We start from the raw sequence: 6,526 nt of genomic DNA on the forward strand, positions 1-6,526 counted from the left end.
ACGTTTTTTTGAAAAAAATCAAATTCTAACTCGTAGCCAATTGCCTGCACTGATTTTAGAGATAATAATTCATACCGTTTTAAAAAAGTTTATGTATAGAATTAAGGGGAGTCCACCTTGTCAGATAAAAATTTAAGTATTCTAAAAGCGGGATCCAGGACATACGTTCCATCCTGCCTAGTACTCTTCAACTGGCCGCTCCCGTGACCCAGAGCTGACATTCACTCCGGGACTCGAATCTAGTATTGTTCGCCTAGACAACCAATATAAATGAATCTCGTTTTATGTCTGACTAAGAGGTTTGAAGAGACTCATTTCATTTTTGAAAATAAAATTTTCCTCATCAACTAACATCAGCTGGGAAGACTTTAAAGACTAAACTAGTTCGTTTTATTTTGACACTATAAAGTCCACCCACAACTATGACACAAACTAAGCTTAAGATAAACAGATCTCGAAGTGAATGGGTTGGAATCTCAATATGGCTTTTTCCATTTAATGAACAGTTCACTCCTCATGTAAATAAAATTAAACATATGATGGTCACCTTAAAATAGGTGATTTTTACAACGGTCATTAAATTATCCAGATCTTTCTCTCTCTCCCTGATTGATATTAATTTTGATGCTTTCAGTACGAACAGGGTAGATACATATGAATCCTTTATGCAGTTTTTTGAGCTGGAATGTCTCTTTAAACATCTTGTTAAGTATACAATTCATATCTATGAAAAATGTTTAAAACTGAAGAATATTACCCCTAGTTATTAGTGAAGTCGAAATGTTAGACTTTTTCTGAACTCTACGAAGTCCTTGTTAATTTGCGAAGGTAGTAGGATGGTTCTTTTTATATAGACAAGTAAGAAGAACCAAAAAACATTTAGACCTAAACATTTTAGGAAATTCCACCGGAAATTTAGTAATAATCAGCGAAATAGGATGAAATTCAAATGACATACCAGTTACAATGAACTGTAAGTAATGTAAAGCGTAATTCAAAGACTTAAAACCAGATGTTTAGCAGTTGTCTGTGTGTGGTACTTAGTCTTTCCCTGAAATATATGTATTTAAACAGTTGAGTGAATGAATCGCAACTAGATATTCTGTGGAATTTGAGGAAAACTTAACTTATCTATTTGATATCCTTGATTATTAAGCAATCTACTGGTTATCTTTATATTATCAGATTTTTGTTGTCAGTAAACGTTCTCTGGATTTAAAAGTTATTTTAAGATGTCATTATGGGGTTGTGGAGATTATTAAGTTTTGGTTAAGATCATGACCCCCCCAAACTTAATAATCTCCACAACCCCATACCGATAATTATCATGCGCTCACTAGTGACTGGCTTCGTGAGAGAATTCTCGGAGTTCTAGTGAGAAGCCGTGACCAGTAGAGCTAACCCGTGTCGGGTAGAGACAGGTATCTACCTCAGTACGATGGTATATGGTCGCGCAATTTCGTGGATTGGTTGGAGTTAGACATAGACACCGTAGGATTTCGGCCCAGTGGTCTAGAGATTAGGCGTTCGTGTGCGAGACCGAAGGCCCTTGGTTCGAATCCTGCGAACGTGATCGTGGATGCACACTTCTGAGGAGTCCCACGATAGGGTGAAACGGCCGTCCAGTGCTTCCAATTTTTCAATGGTGGTCTAACATCAATCGCTTCATGACCTCAATCGAAAACTTATTTTAAGATGCTTTCCTGCTCACCTTAAGATCTTTGCTTGAGTTTTTTAGTCATTAACTTGTGGAACTACAAATGTATATAAGTCCCCTTAGAATAGATTCATTAGTTTGATTAAAAGATCGTTTCTATATCTTTACAATTGTATTCTCTTTGTATACACTTAAATGCCACAAATTTAGGCTAGTTTATGCTGAACTCTTCCAATAGTTTTATAAAGATCTTTAATTTAAAAATCCATAAAACAGTAGCGATTGTGATTTTATCATTTATTTCGATATAAATCGTTCTCTATCTCTTTTAAAATATAAATCTTTCTCTTAGAATCCTTGTTTCCTAAATAATCCATGATACAGTTTTTGTAATGATTCTTAGATTTCATCCATATTTCGTAGAATCTCTTGTGTATTCTAGATTTCTCTATAGTTGATATAGAGTTCCTATACTCACCACTAGCAGACAGTCTGTGAAATACTCTGAATTCTGAGAGAGCTGACTGATAGATAATTATAGCCTTCAATCCATCCCGCGTCGCGAGCTGCGAACCCAAGACCTATCAATCTCGCGCGCGACCATCTCAATTGACTCATGAATTCAACTATTTAAAAAAATTACTATAATATCCACAAAACCCCTATCTGATTATTGTTGTGTTGAATATCAGAAATTCACTTTAAACATTCATTTTGTTTATGAAGTTCTGAAATTACACTACCTAAATACACCTGGCTGATAATTACCGACTATAATAAAACCTAAGGGAAGTGTTTGCTGTTATTCATATCCCCTAAAATCAACCAACTGAATATAAGACTTTGAAGTGAACTGATATGATATTGATAACCAGTTGTTCTGAACCACTTTAATCGAATAAAAGTATGTCGGCTATTCCGAGTACTTTAAGTTTCCACGAAGCGTAGGAATATTGAAAGACATGATCAATGTATGAAGGTGCTTGCTTGATTCATTATGATTTGTCATAAAAAGATATAGTCCAGTTATATTTCGAAAAAAATTGTTTGGATAGCTTCAGTTTATTCGAATTATTGAGCATATCGAAAGGATACGTTTTGAGTATGTAGTACAATCAAAAAGACGGACTTTGATAAAACTTTGAACCCATTGCTTAAAAAATATTTATACCCATCACCATTTATCACTGCCTGATGAACTTATAATAACTTTTGCTCTGAACTCATTATGTTCAAAACTTCAGCTAACCTAGCGTCCCAAGTCTCACTATTCAAATCATACCTTTCAACACTCATAATATCACTGAACTTGTAATTCCATTTGCAAGATCCTTCCAAATAAAATTAGAAAGAGGTATTATAAATTGGGGTCTGCTCAGCGTAAGAAGTGCTAGCTGTACAATCAATGAGCATATTTTCTGACCAAATTTACTTGCAAAAGCAGACTGCAACAACATAATAATAGTGACTAAATAAAATGAAAATATTTGCATTCCGTTTATGAATATGACGTCGAAGAGTTTAGGAAAAAGTACTTTTGACCTATTTTTGAGTTAAAAGTGGAGTACTTTTGTATAGTTAGACAGAATACCTTTTATTATCAGAATGGGTTTTGTGGAGATTTTTTAGAAATTTCTCTTGAAATCATGAGTCAATTGAAGCTAGACCAACATGGAAAACCTGGAAGCATTAGACGGCCGTTTCGTACTAGTATTGGAATCCTTAGCAGTGCTCATCCACGATCCCGCACCCCGCGGGATACTTTTTTACTAAAATGATAATCTTCCCATTATTGAAATATTTTTGAATGAATGAACAATGTGAGTGGCCATCTACTAATTTTATTTAATGTGATAAACTACTTATAAAACACTTTGATAGTATATTAAAAAATTATAAATTTTCATGCGAAACATGAATCACCTTAAATTTTTTAAACCGTGTGTTTATTAAATGGTTAAGAAACATAATAATTTATGATAGAAGTTAATATGGGCTTTGGACTTTTTGAGCAAACGGATACTTATTAGATCAAATTATGGCTTCGCTATTCAATTTAGCTTAAAGGAAATGAGTTGTGTAAGTATATCGTCTAATTTTAAATACACAAAGGGGGTTTAAATTTTCGTATGGTTAAGGCGACCCAATCGTTTTCTTGTCTTTTAGGTTTTCGATGAAGCATGAACCTTATTCTTTCCTTGATAATGACCTTTGCTGCACAATATGCCTTGTTAATGACTGATATAAGCCTTTGTTTCAATAAAAGACCTCTAAATAGTGAGGTGATGTAGACAGACTTTTTTACTGCCAAGTCAGTAGTAGGTCTCATGAACTTTCTATCTATTTATGAATTTGAGAAGATAGCGATTTTCCAAAAAAGTTTTTAAACAGTCTAACATTATCGTCGATAGCGTCATTTGTAAGAATATGATCAAGTCTGTTAAAAAAGCACCTTACCAAACCCCGTTTGTACTGCACAGGGCAATAAGTATAATAACTAAGTTATTGGCCTGTTCATGTTGGATTTATAAAAATGAGTCATTTGATTGAGCCATCTTCTCGTCTACTTAGAAGCATAGCTAGGAAGAGAAGCTGGTCGTTCCTCTCCTCTTCACATGAGAGACTGATGTTCTCACCTTAAATCTACCTTGGTGATATTAGCTTATTATCCAGAGTGATGAAGGTTCAAATTGTTTTCACATTATTTTTTTTATTATCCTTGTCTCCTTCTTACCCTTCATTTCTATTCTTATTGGCCTTCCATTTTTTATATATAAATTTTCTTAACAAGTATATGTGTGGTCAGATTGTTCGAAATGTATTGCGCTATTATATCATTACATAGTTTCCATAATCTTCGTCTTCTTATTACATTATGGAAATTTATCAAACGTGACTAAGTACTTTAAAATTGCCATAATTATCTTCTGCTTCGTTTAGTACCTATCAAGTAAGTGAGAAATTTGAGGATACAGGAATGAATGAACTAAAATTACAAAGGAAACTGATAAAATACACGGATTCTATTTGTCACAGAATATAACTAAAAATAAAAAGAACTGAAAGTATAACTATTTCCGTTGAATATGAATGTTCAGACAGTCTAAGTATCAGTTATGATTTAAAATCGTTACTTCTAAAGTGTCTTAAATAAATATGACATAGAATTTTTTTCATATAATCAATCAATTCATCAGAAGTGATAAAATTATGTTCTCTGAGCTGGATGGTTTAGTCATGGAGCTTTCGTCGTTATTCCGAAGGACATCATCAGTACATTTGATTTAGTAATTAACAAAATGAATTTAAAAATCTTATTTTGAATAATTTGTCAGTGAATCAAATAACTACGTTTATCTTAATATATTCAACCCACTATTAAAAGAGTGTAGTTAATCTGTTAATCGATATGAATTATGCTCAGGTGATTAATGAGATGGCGGAGAAAATTTGTAGCTCAGTTGAATGATTTTGATGGAGTTTTGTTCTCTGAGCTGGATGGTTTGGTCGTGAAGTTTCTATCGAATAACAATGAGAGCTCCACGACCAAACTATCCAGCTCAAAGAACAAAACTCCTACATAAGTGATTAATACCCACAAAAGAACAAAATTGAATTATTGACGAAAAGCCTCTAAATAAATAAATATCAGAAGGGGTTTTTGTGGATATCATAGTAATTTCAATGGTTGAGATCATGAGTCAATCGAAGCTAGACCACAGTGGAAAACCTAGTGGTCTAGCTTCAATTGACTCATGATCTCAACCACTGAAATAAATATCAAAAGTTAGAATAACTGGTTAGCAAAGAATTACTGTTTTTTAGTGATAAACCTGAAAGAAAATATTTAGCCATGTTGATTTCTGTACTGAATATTGTGTACTAATAGGTCGTTGAAAATATAACAGGAGAAAGGTTACAAATTATGTAGGTCAACTATTAGCTAGTAAAATTAAGATTTGACAATCAGGTACGATTATTTCCTGTCACATCAAACAAAAATTTATTCATATATAGATTGTGCTTGTTACAGATTGATCTCAATCAGGATACCATGGAACAAGAAAAGAGCACTGAACAGCACTGGAAAAATAAGTATAAACAGAAACGGGGAAGAAGAATACCATATATGGACATAAAAAGAATGGTAAATTTGTTTACAACAACCTTATTAATTAGTTTAAAAACAATATCTGGGATAAATTCACTTAGTATTGTTTGGCTTGTATCTTCCCATTGAGGTTTAAGACTGCAATTGATCAGTCTGTCATTGGCACATGTGCATATCTTGGGTATGTAAAATAATATTCAGGCTCCGATTTCAATAAATACCCTTTTATTTACAACTTCATTATTTCGTTGTGATCATAATTCATTAAATCATGATTGTTTTTTTAAAATTAATTGTAGATATAATGATGAACAGTTGAAAACAATACTACGAACATATTCATCAAACAATAAAGTGTATAAATTCACGTGGGGTTGTTTACTTGTATCTTCCTATTATTGTTTAGGACAACAATTGATCAGTCTCTTATTGGCATATATGCATCCTGTGCATATTGTCTCGATATTGCCTTAATTTACAAGCATTATAAGCACACATTGAGGAAAGCACCCAACTGCGTCACAAGACAAGCCCTCACATGGAATCCTGAAGGCCAAAGGAAAAGAGGAAGACCAAAGAACACATTACGCCGAAAAATAGAAATAGACATGAGAAAAATGAACAAGAATTAGATGGAACTAGAAAAGAAGGTCCAGGACAGAGTGGGTTGGAGAATGCTGGTCGGCGGCCTATGCTCCATTGGGAGTAACAGGCGTAAGTAAGTAAGTAAGTATAAGCAAAGATGGATAGTAGTTAGC

The sequence above is a fragment of the Schistosoma haematobium genome, chromosome 4 (genome assembly GCF_000699445.3).
Source record: "Schistosoma haematobium chromosome 4, whole genome shotgun sequence".
Classification (NCBI taxonomy): Eukaryota; Metazoa; Platyhelminthes; class Trematoda; order Strigeidida; family Schistosomatidae; genus Schistosoma; species Schistosoma haematobium.